General features: G+C 35.6%; 1 protein-coding gene across 6 annotated transcripts in view; it reads left to right on the top strand.

Annotated features, from left to right (window-relative positions):
• The window catches only part of NIPBL (NIPBL cohesin loading factor), a 135,089-nt gene that overhangs the window by 13,560 nt on the left and 98,698 nt on the right, over window positions 1-22,831 (top strand). The window contains exon 2 of one of the 6 annotated variants that reach the window (XM_032097408.1): window positions 11,869-11,920. The exons of 4 other annotated variants lie outside the window; for them this stretch is intronic. The gene's annotated coding sequence lies outside the window, so the exon portion shown is untranslated. Of the gene's footprint in view, window positions 1-11,865; window positions 11,921-22,831 lie in introns of all 6 variants that reach the window. One more of the 6 variants, XM_032097409.1, reaches the window with a different exon arrangement.

Below are 22,831 nucleotides of genomic sequence, written 5' to 3'. Positions count from 1 at the left end.
AGCTGCAGAGAATTGAGAAAAAACTCCAAAATGAGCTTGTGACTTGTGAAACAATGTTAATGTTTCATAGCAGAAAGATTGAGCCATTGTTCTAAAAGGTGGGTGTTATTAACTGCATCTCAGGAAAGACTGCAAAGATCAGCTTTAGTCTTCCCTCAAAGGTACTGCCCTACAGGTATATATTTCTAGCAGTGCTATGGTTTACATCTTACTTTGTACATACTTATCTTCATTCATCAGTGATTTATGATTGGCAAACAACTGTAACTGTATTTGTCTTACGAGAGAGTGAACTGAAAAGCATAGCACATTTATTCTAGGATATTTTAAAATGTTTAGTTTTAAAGTAAGTAGAAGATACAATGATAATAATTCAATTTTGTGAGGTTTTAATATTTTTTTCAAGATAGGTAAAATTTAGCTCAGTTGGTTCAAGCATACTACTAGTAACACCAAGGCTGGAGATTTGTTCCCTATATGGGCCAATCATTTATGAGCTGGATGATGATCCTTGTGGGTCTTCCAACTCAGAATATTCTGTGATTCTTTGTGACACTTCAAATGTAACTTACGTTATTTTAAAATCCTCTCCCTTCCTAGAAAAAGGGAAAATGTAATTGCAAGTTATTGTGGTTCAACAGATTATGAAAATAAAGTGCTCGGCATCCAATTGTATAAATTCTATTAAAAAATTAAGCATGACTCACTAATCTAGTCTTCAGTTTATTCATTAATTTGATGATCTGCATGGTCAATTATGATTATCCGGTATCTGTAGCACATGGGCCATGGTTCACCTTTACCTTAGCAACAGCTGGAACAATAATGCTGTCTAAATTCTAGTCAAAAGTTTTGTATTAAAGCCTCAGTGAAATTGAGAGCTATAATTAGCCTTCTCTTCCACAGTAGTGAGGTTCAAACCTTTAAGAAGAGATGGTTGTCATTTAGAATTAAGTACCTGGAGAATAAAGTACATAACAGATAAAGAACATCTGTGGGTTGTCAGGGATGGAAGGATTCAGTGTTGATTTTTGTGGTGTGACCGTGTGAGGACTAATTTAACCTTCATGAAGGAGTTCTTGGGCCTTCCCCATGTGCCCATAACATAGTCCACTTGGCAGCGCAGCCAGGAACTTGGAACTGTGTCCCTGGCCTAAGACATACTTCTTTTACATTAGCTCATCTGTTTAGAATTTAGATTTAGATATAGGATGCACATGGATTTTTATTTGATCAATTAAATGGTATCTACAACTCATAGAAATAAAGTTCACACATGGGAAAATGCAGATTTTGCAGTTTTGATCATTAATTAATGACCAACTTCCTCATATTGGAAGGTGTGACTTATTTATATAAATATGGAAAAAATATGTGCTGTACATTAATGAGTAAAGAAGCAGTAGCAATGCATTTATCCTCTCTCAGGTTTTACCAGTAATTTCTTTGAACAAGTATTGCTAAGAGCACTTTTTTCTTTCACATATTAATGGGGTTTTGGTGTGTTTTTTATTTGTCAATTTCATTAACTCCTTGCTTTTGTATGTTAGAGTTTGTATATGTGACATAATTAGAATATACTTGCTGGAAAGGCCATGTGAATACTTTAGTAAGTGAAGTTGAAAACAGGCTTAGCTAAACCTAAACCAAGCTGCTCTTACACTGAGAATTAGATTTCTGCATTTCTCTGATGCCAGTTTAAATATCTACTTTTTAGAAAAGTGTAGTTGTTTTTCATTATTAAGGGCTTGCTCATCTCTTTGTTTTCCCACCGTCCCCCACAATTTTGAAATTGGCTATTTAATCACTAGCTCTCATAAGCCAGTGAAGAAGCCACATCATGAAAGACTGCTCGAGGGGTACAGGGAAATAAAAATCTTTCTTGTCCTGTTTTACTTTGGAGCATTGACAGAAGATACTGGTTGGGTGATGTATGAATGAGGCCAGAGCTTTGCAAGTATGTGACATGAACTAGATAGTCCCTTTCTCGCCTTGCAAAATATAAAGAGAAGTATTTTGACGTCAGTAAGTTGGGTAGGTTTGTGGGAGAAAACCTGATTTCTGAGGGAGCATTTGTTGTTGATTTGCAATGAATTTCATTGTTTGTTTTATGGTATTGCAGTGCTTGATTAGAAGTACTTATAAATGATTTTATAATCAGGAATACTGACTTTCAAAATATGTTGCTAAAATAGATCCTGAGAAATGTTTTGGCTGGTTGGAAGATACTAACAACTTACACATTTCAATATAATAGATAATTCTGCCTGTATCTTTTATTTTCTTTGCTTTTGGGGTAAAATGGATTTACATGTATGAATGTGTTGTCTTGTTTTCTTTCTTATATTAAGTTGTAGCAGTTATATGATCTAGTGAGGACTTTCCGTATGGAATGTACAGTTTTTGATGATACTCTGCTCCGAAGCAAAATAGGAACACTGTATAGCATCTCTGTTTTTTGGAAATCTTGCATCAGTAAAAATCCTTAATCTGACTTTTGAAAACAACGTAGTGATATTTGTGGGGAAAATTCAAATCAAAGTGTACTAGACCTGCAATTGTAGAATGTAATTGTTTTATTTTAGAAGTACTGCAATGTTATAAAGTTGAAACAACTAAGTTCTGTTATTTTAAATTAAAGTCTGTTTCTAAGATGTGTCCACTTTGACATATGACAGTGCTCAGCGAAGCATTCTAATTTTAAAAATTCTCATTGAGTTAAATGGATAGGTGTTTGGGAAGGGCATAAATATTTTCTCTCTACGCACTGAAGGTGAGGGAAGTGGGATTTTCACCAATGTCCAGTGTCTCCCCCCTGTACTTTATTTATAGGGGTCTCATATGCTGTAATGTGATCTGAATAATGTCCTAAAACTTCTGGCCATTAAATTATTTCTGTTTCTGTACATATGTAAGTTGGTAGCTGTAAGATATCTTCCAGTCTTGTATGCTTCTTGTTTTTCCAGTTATTTTCTAGAACCTATCACAGACCACTTCAGAGAACCTTAGACTGCTCTGAACTCATAGAGTATTTAAAATTTTTGTTAAATAGGTAGGTTTATTAAGATATTACAGGAGATGCCAAGGACTTAGGGAGAGGGTTCAGTTGCCTTGTCACTAGCATGATTTTTTTTCCTTTCTTTTTCCTTTATTTTTTTTTTCCAAAAGACTATTGCCTGTTTACCAGATCTGTTCTTGGAAAGTACAAGACACAGAGAGTTAAGATGTCTGCGGTTCAGTTTATCTCTCATCCTTAACTCTGCCTGCTATGTTTTTTTTTGTCAAGTTCATATGACAGGACAATTATAATATGAACAACTTTGCTTATTCAGCTCCCCAGTTTTGAGTGTGCTACATTTAAATTTCCCTAAGCTAAAAAAAAATACTCTGGGTGCAATGATTATATTAAGACCAGCTAGGTAAACTATGGTAGTCAATGACATTTAGCTGCATTTATTCCTGTACTATAAAATTGGTGGTTTAATTATATGAGTTTGACAGTATGGTACTGGGGAAGCATAAAGATTATTAATCCGAGCTTTTATGGATGATGCAAAATTAAGCCTCTCTTTTTAGAGCAAGGAGGTTTGTTGGGAGTGACCATGCTTAGTGCACACCCTATCCTAAATTATAGAATAGGTACTTTGTTTATCTGAACAGTGATACTTTTTTCCACAATAGATAGTGCAGAAGCTTTGCAATTACTGACTTTAAATGAGTCTATTAAACTAGTTTATTCAGAACTGTTGAGTTGTAGTGAGAAGTAGTGGATGTACACGGCTCTGATCTTCTGATTGTCCAAAACTGGAAAAAAAAGGAAAAATGCTTTTATTCAAAATCGGTGAATGAAACCTCACTATCAAGTTTTATTTACCTTTTGTGGTAAGAGCCTCCTTAACACTGCAATTTTGTTTGAATCTGTTAAAAGGACAGTCTTTAAAAAAGATTAAATATCTGTGGTAATACCGTTGCATGCAGTCATTACATATTGACTGAGAGTCCTTTCCGGTTTATGTATCTTCTCCTTCCCATGTTTTGTGTTCGAGGTGGAAAATACAGAGTTTTACATTTGTTTTAAAACATGTTACCAAATAGATTGTCATATGCAGGAGTTTAACTGTGACTAACAAAATCTGAAATCTTCTAATAATTTTCTAGTTTCATAGTGGTTCTTCTTTTAGCTCTCATTTTGATATTGCTTGTCCAGCCACCCTTGTAACTACAGCTTTAGTTTACTCAAACTAAAAAAGATTCATAATTTAGGTCCTGTTACTGGTAAGTGTTGCTGGCCAGAAATTTTTATGATTGGCTTGATATCATTAATCTTGCTTGTATTATCTGAGTGTGTGTCTGTGTATAATACAAAGAGAACTAACAAATGTGTAATTTGAACACCAGTTTGAGTACCAGGCAGAAAAAGCCCCAGGCAGTCAAACTGTGACTCTTAACAAAAAATGTATTGATTCCTAAAAAACAGCCTTTCAGAATATTTGATTATTTCAGTACGATTATGTCAGTTGCCTTTCAGTCTATTTTCTGAAACAATGGAAGACATGCATTACTGTGTTGGAAATTAGTTTATTATTTTTCATAAGGATTTGTCTATCCAACTGAACATATTAAACCAGTGAGAGACATACTATGAGACCATATGTTAATATTAATGGTGTAATCACTCTTCTCTGTACTTGAAGTTATCTCTGAGTTTAATTTCTTAGCTTTTCAAGTTCTTAGCTTGAAGAGTGTGCAAAACATGGTAAAATGATGTAGAAGGTGGTATGACTAAAAAAGGAAAAAAAATATTTTTAAAAGCTTTGCAACTTTTAAATTTTCCAGTACCTTCAGCAGAGGGTCTGGCTGGTCAGGTGTCATACCCAGCTTAGAATCACAGAATTGTGTTGGTTGGAAAAGACGTCTTAGATGAAGACCAACTGTAGATCATTGAGTTCAGCCATTCCACAGCTTACACAGCTTGTGCCTATTGATACTTGAAATTGCGTGAAAGATTAATTAATTGTTAATTAAATTATTAAGAAACAATTGTTAAGAAGCACCTTTTCTAACTACTGCTTGAGAGATCTTGGTTGCATTGTAGCAGAAATGTTGACAAGAAGAAAATATTTTTGAAGTTAACTGCTAGAATAGTTATACACTGTTTTGACATGCGAACTGATATTTTGAAGAATGTGTTATTACATTCTGTTGGTTAGGCCTTGCCTTAACCATATATTTTGCATTTAACTTTGGATTTTCTGTATGCTAAATAGGTTTCACTGAATTCCTGTGTAAGGTTATATGTTTAAAAAAGTCTTATGTTAAGAGCTGGAAATACCTACATGCAGTTTAGGGGTCAAATGCTTCTCCCTGTTCACCACATCTTGTATTGATTAGGCATCTCTGCCTACCACCCTTTAAAACTCAAGATAACTTTCTGCTCCTTTACAGGCCAGTGAACACATCTGCAGGATCCATAAATATTCCCAAGAAATATTGCTGCTGAATCCCAGGCTTTACTTGCCCCTTCACTGAAGTACTACTTAATTTCTAGTATTTACTAGTGCTGTTGTTTGTGAGTCATGAATCGTCTTGGGTCATTAAGCTTTTTGAAGAGGATTACTTGACAGTGTTGGAGTTGGTGCCAAAATATTGCTGAGGTTTTACACAGAAGATGTTAATGCTTTAGAAGGCCTGTATTCTTAATTTGGATTTGGAGGTCAGGCACAGAATAGAATTCAAGTTACAGAAGAGCTTGCCCTTTATATTTGAAATAAGAACCTGTATAAAATGAGCCATTTTCAGTGAACAGTGAGGATTAAATTAAAACTATGCCATATATTCGTATACACAGTCTTGCATGATGGGTTAAATATCTGCATATATACATAGAAGTTGCAGACCTCAACCATGAGTTGTTTTCAGTCAGTTTATTCAGTAGACCAAAACCACCTTCAAATGAACTGTTAGGGTTTACTTGGCAAGTGAAGTATCAGGTGGAGTTTGAGTTTGATTCTCCAGAGAGCAGCATGGGTAATTCTTCTACAGTATAAAAATAGAAGTCATGATCATTTTGCTGGTATTCCAGTCTACAGTAGTAGTAACTTGGTTCAGTCCTAGGTGTTTTTCTCTAAAGTAGTACCAGTGAAAATGGCCAGATGTTGCCAGGGTTGTTATGCTGCTGTGCTGCAACCAGTGTAAGGTAAAGTTTCATGGATTCTGCCAGACAATGTGGTAGAAATTCTTCAGTGACCTGGGTGTATTTTAGTGATTATATGTCTTCATTTTAATTTGGATATAGTATGTGGTGTTATTATATGTATATAAATACATATATGTTGTCAGGTATGTGGGGACAGTCAGGGTGTTTGACAGTTGCAGAACATTGGGGTGTGAGTATTTAAAGTGACCAATTTCCCCCTATAGACCAGCTAACTATCAATAAGATGGTCGAAACAGGTGAAACAGAAATTACCTGCTTTGGATCACTGCATAGTCTCTGGAGTAGTTGGAGGTGAGAGGCCTTTCATCAGAGTAATTTTCCTCACTGATGGTAAAGTTCCCATGATGTTTCTCTCTTTGTGTGGGTTTCGTTTCTTTATTTGGGGAGGTTCTTTGTTTTTGTTTTTCTTTGTAGTTTTTTGCCCCTATATATTTGGGTTCAGGTATACATCTCAGGTTTGAATTATTACTCTATAATATGTAAGAATTTGGAAATATTGATAGATAGGACAGAAGAATTCAGTGTATCAGTGCTCTCAAACATTATCTCCTTTTCTCACCCGTGCTTCCACTGACACTGACATTGATGTACTATACTGCTGGTGTCCTGTCATGAGGTAACAAAAGGAGCAGGATTAATCCTAGTTTTTCTTGGTGTTTATGTAGTAAATATTTCTCTTGATCTTTGCATGAAGCAGTGGGGACAGCATGGAAGGAAACCTGGCTAGTGAATACAACTGAGAGAAATGGAAAGCAGTAAGAAGTAAAATAGTTGATTTTGAGAAAATATTTTTGCAAAACAACATTTTGAAGAGTTGCAGGTTACAACAATAGGAGGAAAGGAGGTACACTTGTTTTTTCTTTAGAGGTTGGAAATATACAGAAAGAGGCAAAGGGAGATAAAGAAATGGTTAGTGTCTTTCTACTATTTCTCAATCCAGCTCTTAATTGAATTAGAAAATTAAAATACAGACTTTTTTTGAGTACCCCCTTTCAGGTTAAGGTTAGGTCATCTCATTCTTACCCTCCTGTTTGTGTACTATATTGTCTTTTCTCATTGAAATGAATAATGAATCGGAGACAGTGCTGTGAGAACAGTAGCTTTCGGTGGCAGTCAATTCAGCTGTTACTTGGAACTTTATCCTCTACTTTATGTCAGCACCTTTAGTGCTACTACTCTCACTCAGCATCTCCCATTCTCAGGTTGTCCTGCATTTACTGTTTTGTGTGTTAATTTCTATTTACTCTTTCTGTTTCTTGATGTGTTAATTTACAGAAGGCCATGGGACTGACTTTTGTCAACTGATCATGTTATTTCTTGCTCCATTTTTTCTGTTTATGTAAACAATACAGTAAACTGTTTAAATTCTTTTCGATTGTGAACAGTCTAAATTTTAAATATATGAATAATTCTGAAGTGATTCAGATTCCTGCTTCCATGTTTTTAATCTAAACCTATAATACAAACTTTTTATAAAATTGCCATACTAATGCAAAAGTAAATGAAACAGAAATCTTCCTGATGTAGAAAACACATGTTTTCTGGGCCTAAACTTCCGTTGTCAAAATACGATAGCATGATGTTTTTTGTATATTGACAGAGGCTTGTTTGCACTTTTGCTATTTTTTTTTTTGCAAAGCTGCAGGAAGTCAGCAATGACCATAGCTCAGCTGGTGCACAGCAGCCTGAAGAAGAGACCTAAGCTGGAATATTGGCAATATAAACTCATTCTGCAATTTGTCAGGAAAACAATCAAGTCCATACATGAAATAACTAGTTTTTCAAAAGTGGTGAAAGAGTAGCTCATTACCTCAGCTGTACAGCTGCCTTCTAAACCAAAAGTTACAATAACTTCTCACTCTCAGGAAAGATGGGGTAATTTGTGGGTAAATAAAGTAGGTAAATACAGTTACATTTACAAGTTTATGTAAATAGTTGTCGTGGTTAACTCTACCCCAGCTGAAACCAGCACCTTAATGTATACAAGTTGTACCTTTTTCAGGATAATCAGCAAGTGTTCTGTGCTTTTTAAGGAGAATATTGTTCGAAAAAGATATCAGGGTGGAGAACACAAAGGACTTGTGATGTATCTAGGAAATATACTTTGTGTACAGAAGACAGAACAAAGCATTCAAAACATTTGACTGTTAGTATGAAAGGAGCAAATGATAGAGGAGGCTGGCCTTATTGGCAGTATGGAGGAGGTGGCATGAAATGTGGTGTGAGACAAAGCATGTAAGTGATACGGGAGAAACTGCAAAATCTTGCAGCTGTAACATTGTGGGGTAGATATGGAAGCTGGTTGAAGATAGAAGACAAAAAGGTGGACTCAAAATGCCATGATGACAGTTGTAACAATGAATTATGCTGTGGGGCATGAAGACAAAATCAGTCTGAAAACAGAATGTAAATGACACAGATAACAAAAAAAAATCCCATGATAAAGCGTAGCAAGTGTGAAAGAGGGCTACTGAGATGATATGGGGCTGAAGCATGAAATTTAGAAGGAGAATTTGAGGTTTGGTTGCTGTGGTGAAGTGAAAGCTAAGAGAGGGATTGAAATGCTGTCTTCAGCTGGCTGATAATGACCATTTATGTAGAAGGCGAGGCAGACTCCTCTGAGGTGCAAAACAAAAGAAGCAACAGCTGCTCTTGCAATAAGGGAAATGCTGACTGGGTTTAACTGGAAAAATGCACAGTGAGTCTCCATTCTTGAAAGAATTCAGATTTTGACTGGGATGGCCCTTAGTAACCTGACATAACTTTGAGATTGCTCTTCCTTTGAGCAAAGGGTTGGTCCAGATGCCCCTGTAACAGTAAAGAGGCTGATTTTGTGCCAGCTTCTGTTTAGAATCATTGTCTACACTTGGTAGCAACAGGAGTTATTGAGAGAAAGCTTTGTTAAAATACTGGTCCAGTTCAGTCTTACTTGGATGATGTATTCAAGATAATCCAAGTGTGAATACAAAGTTTCATTTAAGCACAACATTTGGAGGTTACTCGCCTGTCTAGGATAAGTTATATGGTACCTCTTATGGATCTGATGGAATTAGACATTTCAGTTAGATTAAGATGTTTATCTAATTAAAATGTAATTTCAAATTTCGAGATCTGATTTACTGTAATTGCATATCCAGTTTTTGAAATTCTATGTTTAAATGATGAAAGAAAGAGTGGGAATCATTGTACTAAAGTAATTTACCTAGAGGTGTTTCCTGATGGGTGTTACTCAAAGCAATCATAATTAGAAGCTCAGTTTCTTCCTAATATTTTTATTTTTTATTTCCAGTTCCTATGGATGTACCTTTTTTGTAGGTGGAGACTACTGTTACATCTTCAACTCAATGTTCTTTCACAGTAGTGATATTTAAAGAATGTAATCTAATGTTTTCTAAAGAACGTACTTTATTTTAGCTACTGAAAAGTTATATGCTAGTTGTGAATTTAATTTTGTAGGTTAGTGCAAGAAGGAATGCATTGAAATGTACAGCAGTGTTAGGCATTAAAAGGTAGTTATTAGGAAATAAGAGTTCTGGAATATGAATCCACAAGCTTTATAAAATAATGACTTGTTAAAAAGCCATGAATAAAAAAAGAAGTTATCACTTGTGGATATAAAGTTGCTGTCTATCCTCAGCATATGGAAGGTTGGGAATACCTGTCAGGAAATATTTGATGACCTTGAGAGCAGCAGAAATAAAAGTAGGGTAAAATTCAAGTGCAAAGTGTTGGTACATTTAAAGATTCATTACTAGAATTTATGCTGAAAACAGACAGCATTTCAGCATTGTATGTCAGAGGAAGCATAAGATCTCTGTATACTGATGTTATTACAAAATACTTAGTCATCAGTAAAATGAGACTATTAAAAAGCGTATGCAGTTTTTTTAATCTGTCAGGAAAGATATGTCTTTGTAGAAATATTCAAGTATCAGAATACATGCATTGACAATGTATTGGTGTGTGATTCTTTTGGGCTCAGGAGAATAACCAGAAAGCATCAAGTGTAGAGGATAATAAGAAGGTTGGAAAAATTTATGCGAAAAATTATTTTTGCAACAGAGGGCTCTCAGCATAAGCTACAGTGCAGCTAAACTAATTAAAACTAATTAGAACTAATTTGTTTACATGACTTTTGGGCTACAGCTGGCTCATGTCCGACTAGCTTGGAGTGTTTACAAGTGGTACTCTTAATATTTGACCTATTCATGCCTCAATTCCCAAGCCTTTTTTCTCTCTTGTTCCATTTCTGAGCTTGGGACTATGTTTTGGGGTTTTTTGGGTTTTTTGGTGGGTTTTTAAAAGTGATTCTCCTGCTGTTAAATTTGTCAAGAGTATACACTGCTTGTGTTCTACAGTCCTGTCTTTAGGGGCTTGCAGAGGGGATGACACAGATGAGCTCTAAATTTTCTGGAAGGAGTCACATCTGGAAAGGAGAGGAGCTACCGGCCAAGAGGATGCAAGAAAAAGGGAACATAAACTGACTGAATAATTCCGGTCTGGAAATTTATATAAAGCTCTAGAATGCAAAAGAATGAGATACTGGAATTGCATTCCAGTAAGAATGATGAAGGCAAAATGTTTATGAAATTACTAAATATTTGAAGTACATTGTGTGATGTAAATTATAATGGTCTGGACTTCATGATCAAGGGATATTCTTATTTTGTAAGAAAACACTGTGTGAAAATTGTTTAATAATTTCTGATGTGAAAATATAAAGTCTGTAAATAACAAAAGTTGCAAGAACCTGAATATTATATATATGGGACTAGTATATTTAGCCGTATTTCAAGTAATGGAATTACTGGTAGTTTTAGACTGTAGCTGTCTTTGAAAGGGAACTTAATATCTAATTTAGTCAGGCAGCCTTCTAAATGTATACTGAATTTTTACATTGATAGCTAAAATTTCTGGGTTTTTGTGGTTTTGTTTTTTCTGTTGGGAAGGTAGAGTCATTGGTACTACTAAAAGGTGAGATTAATTTGTCCCCCTCACTTCGTTCAGCTGGAACTTACTATTCATACGTAAATCCACTGGTGCTAATAGGATTAAGATTTCTGGGTATCTTAGGGTGGAAATGAAACAAACATTTGTAGTGTTGAGCTGTTTCCATTGAAGGATTTTGCAAGTATAATGCAGGACCAAAGAAGTGGTGTGTTTGAAAGGAAGAACCTGATTTGATGCTGCGTTTGAAGGTGGACACTTACAAAACAAATGCACTTGCTCTGCATGTTCCTTTTCTTTGAAATGAGTACATTTCAAAGAAATGGTGTTGATTTGTAGTCAATGCTGCTATAGGAGCTATTTTTTTGAGATAAGAGAATGGCATTGAATGTACTATGTGATTCACAAAGAAATCCCGTAGTTAAGACCCTGTTTTGGAAAGCTTGCTTTCTAAATGCATATTGTATTACTCAGTCTCTTTACCAAAACTATTTCTGTTGCTGAAGTGCATTTCTTTGTTTCAAAGGAATTGACTGTTTCATTTCTACTCTAGAATAGTTTTGCTCTGTCTTCATGTATACTCAGAGGGGACTTTTGTTCGTGAATGCTTCTGTGAATGACCATGTTTGATAAATTTTAGAAAAGAGTGTGGAAGGAATGAAGGAGGCTGAGTAGTTTTGTGTTCTGTTTCTGTATCTTAGCAGATGTGCCATCCCATTCCTGTGCAAATTTGAAGAAAAATTGAGGCATCAACAGGTGAGTTTGCCTAGACCAAAAATCATGTAGCAAATGAATTGATAGTTAAAAAAAAGAACCATGTTCTTTCTAGCCCAGTTTGGAGGCCCATGCTTTTGCCATGATTTCAGTCCATATGCTTGGAGCCAAAGAATGGGTTGCTTATGATAGAGAAACTTGTTTTATACGAAAATCAGAGACCACGTGAGTTTAATCTACGCCTTAAACTGCAGTCTTATAAACAATGGTGATGGACATGGTGATATATCTTCCCTTCTTTACCGAACAAGGTTCAGTGATCCTTAACTGAGGAGAAAATACATTGCGAATTCCCCTATCCCAAGAACATAGTAAATAGAGTGAATAGCATTATGATACTTGGCTATATAATTATTCTTTACTGGGTGTTAATATAATGAAATTTTAGAACCATTTGTAGTCCCCAGTATGCAATTTCTGTCCCTCGCAGTCAAAAAAGGATGAAAACTTTCTGAGTAAAAACTGATTCTGTTGTGCTCTCTTCCTCTTAAGTTTTTTGATTAATTGGAAATAATTTGAAAATGCATTGGAAGAAAAACTTTTAATTTTGGCAGTTACAGAAAGTTAAATACTTACAGTTCTTGAGGTTTACAAAATTTGTGTGAAACTAGTATTTCTACATTTGTAAAATTTAGGTTTGAACAAGCAGATTCAATTGTATCAGTGAAGTAAAGCTGGAAATAAGTATATGTAGATGAGACTTTGGTTATATTACTTTAATATTCTAAGTTGCTGCTGGTTATGTTACCTTCATTTCATGACTTACTAAATTGCAACAGCATTTCATGATCCCTCTTCCATTGAATCATCATGGATTTGGTAAACCACCTCTGAGTTAAGTTGCTAGTCTGTTCAACTTGCTGACTATCATATGTCACTTTCTGTAGTATTTCCCTATCTATTGAGATAAGTTTCTTAAGACTGTGAGTGCAGTTCCTTAGCTTAATTTCTTACAGAAAGAAACACAGTTGTACCAAATTCTGAAACTTTTCTGCCAGTCAGCTGTGTCTGAAAGAGAGGCACAGTTTGCTGTGGCATGCTTCATGACGGCTGTCTTGGCCAAATGTGGCATAAGCTTTAATTAGTTCTTCCCAGCCATGTTGTCTCAGAATAAAATCAGTCATAACTTCACTTTATAACATTGTCCAGCATCCATGTAGCTCTGAATTAGGAATGGGATGTTGTGTGTTGTATGTAGTATATCTGTAACCTGATAAATAAGAGTTATCCATAAACTGATAGATAAGGGATAAAAGCTGAAGTTCAAGTTGGTATGAATACGAAACTGCATAAAACAAGTTCTCCTTGGTTCTGCAGCACATGAAACTGTTTTGCTCTATCTCCGTGTACAGAGACAGGGAGAGAAACAGAGTTCTGGAGGGTGCCGGAATTCTCAGATGATGAGTTTAAACACTGGTTGGTGTAAATTCTTCTGGCAATTCTGAAACACGAGTGCGAGAGGGAAAACCTTGCAGTATTAGCCTAGTTTTGTTATCAGGAGGCACGCTTAAAACAACCCATAAGAATTCTCAGCTTTCCTAGCCTGAAGGCAGTTTTGCAGAGGTGAAATACAGTTTCTAAATTCTCACATACTTTCTTTCTAAAACTTAAGAAATCCTTTTTAGTCTGCGTTAAAATTGAGTTTATATAATGGAGAAACCTTTATGACCCAAAGTATGTACACAATAATTTTCTTTATTCTGGTTACTTGTTTATATAGTGCTATAAATTGACACATTTTTGTTTGTTTGGCTTTTTTGCATTAGATTTTTCAACAGCTGTTAGAATTACAAAAATTCCATTCTCCTCTACAACTGTGGAAGTAACTACTGTTAGTTTTCATTGGTAGCAAAGGGTTGTTTATAAGGTAAACTGCCTTGACTTGCCTACCTTTTCTTCTATTCTGCGCACTGTTTGTTGCAAAAATCAAGTGCTTCAGGTTCTTGTAATGTTGAAAATACTTCCCAGTATTTTGGTTTTACTGGTAAGACTGTGCTGTAGGAATTGCGGGCACTGAGGCCAGCTGTATGCTGAGTGTTAATGATGGTTAGTTCAGCAGTTGAAAGGCATTGTATTTGGTGATCCAAGAGAAGGGTTGCTGCAAAAGGAGAAATCTAAACTACAGGTACACTCTGATTGGGGAAATAGAAAAGTCAGATACTTGGATGTGTTCCTCTTTCAACTTCATCTGGTTGCAGAAAGCTTGTTTAACCAAAATTCTTCATATTTGTCAAAGCAAGACTGGGAAGCCTGTGACTCATATCGAGTACTATCACTTAAAGCTGAAAGCTGAGTCTTGTACAGTTCCATGAATACGTGAATTGAGAAGAGTAGAAAAGACTTCATTGTATCCACTAATCATGTAGGAAAAAATCTCTCTGTCATTACAGATACTTTGAATTTTGTTTAAAAGGCCCCTTCCAGCTGGAGATGTTGAGATACTCGTTTCTTTTTGGAAGATGCTTTTTAAAAGCCTCTGGTGGTTTGTATTGGGTTTGGTTTTTTTATTTGTTATTCTTATTTACAGTAGAAGGGATTTTTTTTGGACTATTTACTGTACATGCTAGCTGTCTTCAAGCAAGTAACTTACTTTCTGCATTCCATCAAAGTAATGCATGAATAGAATTAAAAGCCGAAAGTAAAAACTACAATATGGAATAGCTTTGGGAATCAAAGTTTAGTGTAGACTTAATTCTTTGTACAATTTGGTACAATTTCTGAATTACTGATGCCCTTGTAGCTTGTGGTAACCTTTTATAGCTGTATATACTCTTGGTATATGGTTATGTGGTTAATTGTGACTTACTTGGTCTAAAGATAGAGGCTAATGTTAAATTCAGGAGAAGTTTTTGCTTTGTTACTGTCACTGTCAAGATTAGAAATGTTACTTTCCCTGGGGCCTTTGTAATCTAAAACTCTCACTGCTTGCTCTTAAAATGAAAATGGAGAAAATGACTACTAGAGTAGGAGTTCAAAACCAGAGTATTCTGCAATTATTAAAAATACTAATGTCGCTAATATAATGTTGCTCAATGGATTGTTTACACTTTGACTTTTTGAACAGAGAGCCTTAGATTTTGGGAAATATTTTTTTTCCTAAGTCTAATAAAAGATGTTGTCTCGATGGTTGAATTGTCTTTGGATTTATTTTGCTATAGAGCAAATCAGGTACTTCTGTGCCATCTTAAATAAAGATTACTGCTAAAGAAAATAAAGTGCATAGTCAATTTGAGTAGATTGATTCTTTAAAAAATGGGAGGGTTTATATCCCCCTCCGACCCCCCTCCCCAATTTTCTGGACATCATGGTGTCCCTGCTTGAGTGGGAGATTGGACAAGATCATCTCCAGAGGTCACTTCCCTCAATATTCTGTGATTTTTTTTGGAAAAATGTAGTGAGATAATTACTCCTGGATGCATAAACACAGTAGTAGTTCTCTATTCCTTCCTTCTCCCTCAAAGGGTAAGGAGGTGGGGGGGAACAAAGAAGGGAAAACAAATGTGTGTTCAGTGTCTTTGGTATTTGTTGTCATGAACTGTTTACCTCATTGGTACTGAAAGGCATTGTCCAGCTGCAGACGTGATGGCAGCTTGCAGTCCTTTCAAATTTAAAATTCCTTGTTTTCTGCTGTTCTTTGTGTTGCATATTGAAAAGGAGACCTTTAGAGAAATATCTGCATGGGCAGACCATATTTTATGCAATAATGGGATTAATACATACATCATGGACAGAGCTAAGTGATAAGCAGTTGGAGCAGGAGAAAGGCAGGTCAGGATACAACAAATGTGTGTATTGTGCCTTCAGTCGGCTAGATGCTGTTTTCAAGTGTTCCTAAACGTTTTGGAAAGTGTATCTTTGTTGCTTTTTAGTTATTTGTCTTTGTGCTGTCCACTGCATCGGCAGAAGCCAAATTCCGTAACAGGATGGGAATCCCAGTTGGAGTTACTGCTTAGATTTATCTGAACTCATTTTTCCATCTACCTCCCTGGTTTCTGTAAGTGCGCAGCCGTGTCTGCACATCCACCTGTCTGAGCCGCTGAGCTGCAGCTTTCTAACCATGTGACTCAGCCTCATCCTTGGGAATTGTGTAAAAACAGCTGGTGAAACAAAGGCCTAAAGGAACAGAACAAAACCAGAGTGGAATACCAAGACATTAAATTTAAAAACATCCATTTTGGATGTGGGAAAAAGGTCAGCAAAACATAACTTGTTTGGTTGGTAATCACATTCATTTCATGGACTGTTCAGAAAGCTCTTTGGCCTTGTCTCTTTCATCCTTGTACTTTGTGGAATTGTTGTGAGATGAAGAGGTAGCCATGACAGATGGGCCATGTTCTGTGTTTTTCGAAGAAGTCCGCAAAGGAAGTGAAATTTTTTGCACCATTCCTCAGTTCTCAGCTCTTTGTGTCACAGTTTATGATCTGCTGTGCTCCTTAAGGTGAAAGTAAAATCTACTATATTGACAACAGTTCAATATCAAAATGTCATAGCTAATCTTCTGTTTTCTGTGCTCTACACACTTTTATTGTGATTGATAAGTTTGTACTGGAAGTTCTGATAAGAAATTTATAAGGTGTAACTTGGAATTGTTCTTGTTTCTTGGAAAAACAAATGGGAAGCTAGTTCATAGGTGTATTATTTGTGGTCAGCTGAACCGTTTCAAAATGTGTGACTTTGCTCAAATAATTAGAAGTAAAGGCATTGCTCAATCCTTGTCTACCTCACAACACTTAAGACTTTTAATGCAAATTAACAGGAGGAATTAATTTAAAGTGATTGAATTGAGCTACATTAAACATTTGAGTTTATATTCTCTTTCAGAATTAGCTTAAATTCAGTTGCTTTTATTTTACTATAAAATTAAGTTGTATTGAGTGAGCTCTACTCAAGTATGAAGAAAATTTCCAAACTGGTTTCAGTTAGTTAAGTTTGTTAAAGAAAAAAAATCAGATGCATGTTTTAGGCAATTTCTATGAAAAGGAGATTTTTCCTCAAAGTAGTGTGCTTCACTGTACTTGTTATATAGTAACTGGGTCATGGTATTCCTATCCACATAAATAATTACCTTTTTTTTTTGCTGTAAATTATGACTTCTACAAGTATGTTGTCACTGTTGACAGCTATTCTGTGTTTCTTTGTGTTGCTGCAGTACCCAGTGAAAGTGAACTGAGAATGTTTAACACGGACAGAACACACATTAAAAATCCCCAAACATTTTTTGTGCATGACCATCATAATTTCATCTGATTGTTCTTGATAGAATGTTTGTTTATGGTGTGACAGTGGTAAGTTTGAAAACTTCCTAAGTTGCAAAGTGTAATCTTGGTGGAAGCTGTGAGCTTGCCTTAGCCGGTGAGCAGCTTTGCAAACTACTTGGTACAATTCCTGTGTAGTTTTGGTTTAGATTTGTAAATATACAGGCTATCAAGAGTAACATGTGGAAGATGGTCAGTAAGGTGAAGAGACACCACTTCGGAGCAATTTAATTTTTTTTTAAGTGCATCCCTCCTTTCAGTACAGTTTGTGAGCTTAAGAAATTTCTGCTGTGTTTTTGCTGCAGCTGTAGGAGAACCAGCAACAGCCACAGAAGTTCAGAATTACACAGGGCACTTTCATAGGTAACGTGGTGAACCCGTCCCCAGACCTACAAGGACCAAACACCAATATAATATTTTTCCTAGCTATTGAGACATTTCAGATTGTTACTGTCTAGCCCCAATTGCTCGTGGTAAGCTGGCCTTTATTTGAGCTTAGTTCATTAACAGTTATTGCAGCACAATATGTCTAGATGTTGTGTGTGCTATGCTTCAGGGTTTATTATTAACTTTTTAAATGTGTTTGGTTTTTTTTCCCTGAGCCCTAGTCTCCGTTTGTTTTCTGTTCTATGTCTTTGAGCTCATTCTGCCTCAGAAGGTTAGCTGACCAGAGTGTGTGTGGGACTATCTCGGCTGACTAGTGATACTAGTTTACAGGCTTATTGGTAACTTCTTTTTTATAGTGTTAATAGGGATTGTAATAAATAGGATAGGATGTATTCCTTTAAATACGTTCCTTTAAATGTCATAAAGTAAAACATCAAGGAATCCTGATACTAATTGTAGTCACAAAGTCATGGAGTTCTACAGTTTTAGCATTGATAGGTTGGATGGTGTGTTGTTCAAAAGGCTTATGTAATTCTCAATTTTAGCACACAAACACTAACTAAAATCAGTTATCAAACAGAAAAATTTAATCTCTTGGAGTCTCTTACACAGTTACGGTATTTATTAGACACTAACACTGCAGTTGGGTTTTTTTGAAAGTTACCTTTGCTCTTGTGTTCAACCTTCTGTGGCAATATGTTTTTGCACGATGTTATTAATCTTAATTAAAATGTTAAATTGCATTGATTATTTAGGGGTTTTTGTCTCTTAAATGTTAACATACTTTCCTTTAGAGAGTGTATCTGCCTGTATGGTGCATAAACAATATAAAATACCTCATTTACCTTGGTAAAATGAACCAAACAGAACAAATTTTCAGTAGTGAATGCTATAAAGCCACAAAAATAATTATGTTGCCACTAATGGTGCAAATGGGTACAGCAGGACAGTATAACGGGAGCTCTTTGTGTTTCTGCACAGTCACTAAAAACACTGATTAATTTAATAATTTTCTACCTATTGATCATTAGGCACCTCCTTATCTGTAAGTCCTTCAGCCTAATAATTTTGGAAAGCATCAGCAAATTTCAGTTATAATTTACAAGGCCTGGAAGTCTCAAGACAATTTAGTTTGTGGAAATTGGTTGTTGAATAGAGGAGATTCTTGTGTTCCCATTGAGAAAGAGGCTGCAACGTGTGCTGTCTCTCTTCGTCCAGCAGCTGAGAGGTGTGGGAGTGGATTTGATTTGAGAGAGAGAAACTGGGTATGTTACAGCAGGCTAGTAAAGAGAGTCTTTGCATGGAGGAATTGCTTCATTGTGTTGAGAGGATGAGGGGAAGTAATACACCAATCCAGAAGAAAAGCATCTTAGCTACCTGCAGTGCTATATAGCATCTCTCTTGTACGTGTGAGAAGTTAAAGTTGAAAAACGGGCAACAAGATGAGTAATAGGATGAACGAAATAACGTATCACTGGTCAGTATTAATTCCAATATGAAGAGGAAGTGATGTGCTTTTGAAATGCAGCTCACTAAATCTGTTTATGTAGAATTTTCCGTTGGTGTTTATTGCAGATGGTTAAAGAAATGGTATACTGGGTGCATCTGTTTCCTTAGTGTGTATGGAAGAAGTTTGGAGAAATTTTAATTAATTTTCGAAGTCAAAAAAGAGGCAAAAATTGTGTGTCATGAAGACTTGTCTAAAATCAACTGCTGCCTCAAGAGGTTAATTTCTTACCGGTTTTGTTTTGTAAAGGTTATGAAGCATCTGAGAGAGTTCGAGGGCAGAAATGCAAGATTAAAAATTGGAAGAGACTACTGTATTAAGTAGGTTTTGGTTCAGTTTTTAATCACTAGGCTTTTAGTCTGGTTAAATTCCAGCCTAGTAAAAGAACAAAGTCTTTAAAATATAAGTGGAAGTCAGTACACAACAGTTCTTAGGAAAGGGCAGCATTAGTAACAGCTAATATGAGACATTCCAGAAAGTTGAAAAAAACCAAACTGCTACTTCCTCCCTAATACGTGTCACAACTATTTTATTAACAAAGATGGATATTGCAATCTGAAGTGTTCTCCGTTTGACAGAGCTGACTTAAATGAACTCTTTTATTTGCTTTTGCTCTTCTGTACATCCCTTAGCTATTTTCTTTCAATAAAATGAACTGTATCTAATACGAGCCACTGCATATGGGCCTGAGCAAGCACAGGGCTATGCTCGCTAAAAAGAGCTTTTACATTCTTTGTTGAAGTAAAAATTGTGTGTGGAATATGTACTGCAGGTGAGAAATAAATGTATGAGCAAATGAAGTAGGTTGGTGTTTTCCTTTTATGTTTTTTTCTCAGTGATGGTTAGTATCATGACTGCTCCACTTAAACTTCACAACGTTTTGCACAGTCCCACCTCTCAAGCCTGTCTTGGTGCTTCTGGATGGCATCCCTTCCCTCCAGTGTGGGAACTGCATCACATGCTCAGAGTTGTCAGCAAATTTGCCATGGGTGCACTCAATCCCACTGTCCCACAGATCAGGGAAGCTGCATATTACCTATAGGTATCTGTTCTCTGCAAATGGCTTGGTCTGAATTCGGGCATGGTCTGATTGTGTCAACTCCCTTTCTCTCTTCCCCCGGGAAGAGTTATTACAGGTGCAGAGCACAACTAATGCTTACCCTGGTAGAAGTATGTGTGCTCCTGCATTAGGGGATGTCTTTTGCTGAATTCACAGGCCAGTCTCATTCTGTCTGTGCTTCTGCTGCTCATACTGGTATTTCTCTTGCCATGTACTGTGGTGTCACTGCCACTGGTATCACATGGGCAGGAGAGACATCAGTGTCATTGTTACCAAATTAGAGCAGCAGAGACCAAAGGAATGTGGCCGTAGTTACAGATTAAGAAACTGGATGCTTTAAATTTTTTTTCCGTAAAGATTGCTTTATGCTGATAAGCAATTTACAATTGTACAGTATAGTATTTTTCACTGAGATTTCTTTTTTTTTTTACAGTGGTTGTAGTTTGTGGTGATTTGAGCACCTACTGTAGGAAAACACATTATCCTAATACTGGTTTAGAAGTTGTACTAGGTGATCCTTATCTCAAACTTTTTCATTTTCGACTTGTTTTGTCAGCATCACTGGTTCTGCTGCCTTATCACTTTATAAAGGAAACATACAGATTTCACTAGTACACGCACACACACACCCTCCCCTGCTTGCACCCCCCCTTTTCCTTTACCTCACTCCACATGCTGCAACCACCTCTTTGGCTATTCAACTTAAATAAATATCCAGTAGCTTCATGTTTTCTTGTGTTACTATTTTAGCCTTAGACAGCTGCACCAGGCAGCTGATTAATTAATATTCACTCTTCTGTTTCCAATACTGACTTTTTCTGAGATTGAATTTGTGTTAAATACTTTATATTGTAAATGTGTATGTTTGCCCCTCCCCGGATACTTAAGTATTAAATTATGTTTTGTCAACAATATCTTCTTCTTTAGTATGTTTTTTGAAGTATTTTTGAAAGCATTTAGTTCTGGAAACTTACTGTCATTGTATAAAACTGTAGCTGTGGAATGGAAACCAGAAATCTGCCCTCTTGTGGATAAATCTGTATGATGTACCTCAGTCACAATACCTTATTTGAATTAGAACTAAACGATATTAATTCATTCTCTTTGTGATTCTCATTCTTGAAGCAAATTTTTTAAAGGATAGTTTAGGGACTGATAGCTAGCAGAGATTTATGTAGTAACAAACAAGAAAAGTAGTTTTTTGCAAAATGTAGAAGTTTAAAACTGACTATGAGACAAAGGTTGCTAAATTGTGATTGCAGGTTTGCTGATTTAAACAAAAAGAAAATGTTCTCTTTTCATCTAAATTACAAATTAGCTACTATATAGTTGTACTGGTTTAATTTGCATATGCAGGTGAAGAAATCAAGATCCTGGTGCTGTCATTAAATCTATATGATGTTACTCAATATATAGGAAACTGGAACTACTTTTTAAAGTACTTTCATGTTAAATAAAGATTCCATGATCTAAATGAAATAAAACAAGACTATTTAATTTTAAAAAGAAAACCATAGGTGTCTAATATTGTAGCTTTTCTTTAAAATTTAATTTTAATCCACCTTTTTACTTCCTGGAAAATATCATGTCAGTTACATATAATTTATTGTTTTAAATCCAAATATATAATAAGTTGAAGAGTACCCTGGAGAATGAGGAATGAAACATTTAAAACTTCTGAATTCTGAGATAGGTTGCTTGTCTTTGCATTGCTACTGAGCCTTTTTGTATTAGTGCATATAAACAGATTTTTCTTTTTCATTTGTTTTTTACTGTTCTTATGCATGCATGTAGCAAAGCTGGGGAAAACCTGGTATTTTTGTTAGATACAAGACAGTTTCTGAACCAAGAGGAATGTTTCATAAATGCAGAGCTTATACCTTCCTATGATAACCAGTGGTCAGAGTCCTCTCATAATTTCATTGGTAGTTAAATGCTGCAATATCTGAAAAAATACAATTGCAATTTGTTTCTATTTCTTATTTTATTTTAACAAGGTAATTTTTTTGATTTGTTTGCTTGGGTTGTTGCTTTTTTTTTTTTTTTCCCCCTTTTATGCTTGTAATTTCTCTTCACTGGATGTCAGTGTCTGTACTTAAATTGTTCCCAACTTACTTTCATCTTCTCTTCGTCCCTTTATTTTGCCCTTGCATTAAGGGGGAATATAGATAATTAAAACAAAAAAAGGGGGGGAAAGAAGATAACATACAAATATAGATCATTAAAAAAAACAAAAGTGAAAAGGATAGCTTACAAAAATAACACTTAAATGGGTACTTATTATCCATAGCCTAAACTTTTTAAATATTACTTTCCATGCTATCTTGGCTTGGCTTTGCTTTATTAATGTGTATTATGATGATAACTTTTTCATGTGTTAGTCTTTAGATACGCTGCCATTTCACTGTTTTCCTTTCACTGAGGGTTTCTTTGTGTTGCTTCCTTTGTACATTGCAGTTCCTTCCTCCCTAAAATGTCTTCTATGGTATCCGTTTTTTCTTATAAAGAAGCAAGAGTATAAGTACCTATATACTGAATATCCAAGATCTCATACATGTATGTGGACTGAATTTCTTGTACTCTGTTTGAACTGCTACGCTGCAGTCTAATGCATTGGTTAAAGGCCTTCCAGTGTAGATCTTTGATTTCCTTAATTCAGCTAATATAACTAACAGTTTCACTTT

The sequence above is a fragment of the Corvus moneduloides genome, chromosome Z (assembly GCF_009650955.1).
Source record: "Corvus moneduloides isolate bCorMon1 chromosome Z, bCorMon1.pri, whole genome shotgun sequence".
NCBI lineage: Eukaryota > Metazoa > Chordata > Aves > Passeriformes > Corvidae > Corvus > Corvus moneduloides.
Note: the sequence above shows the minus strand (reverse complement) of the source record. Positions and strands in the feature narration are given on the sequence as shown.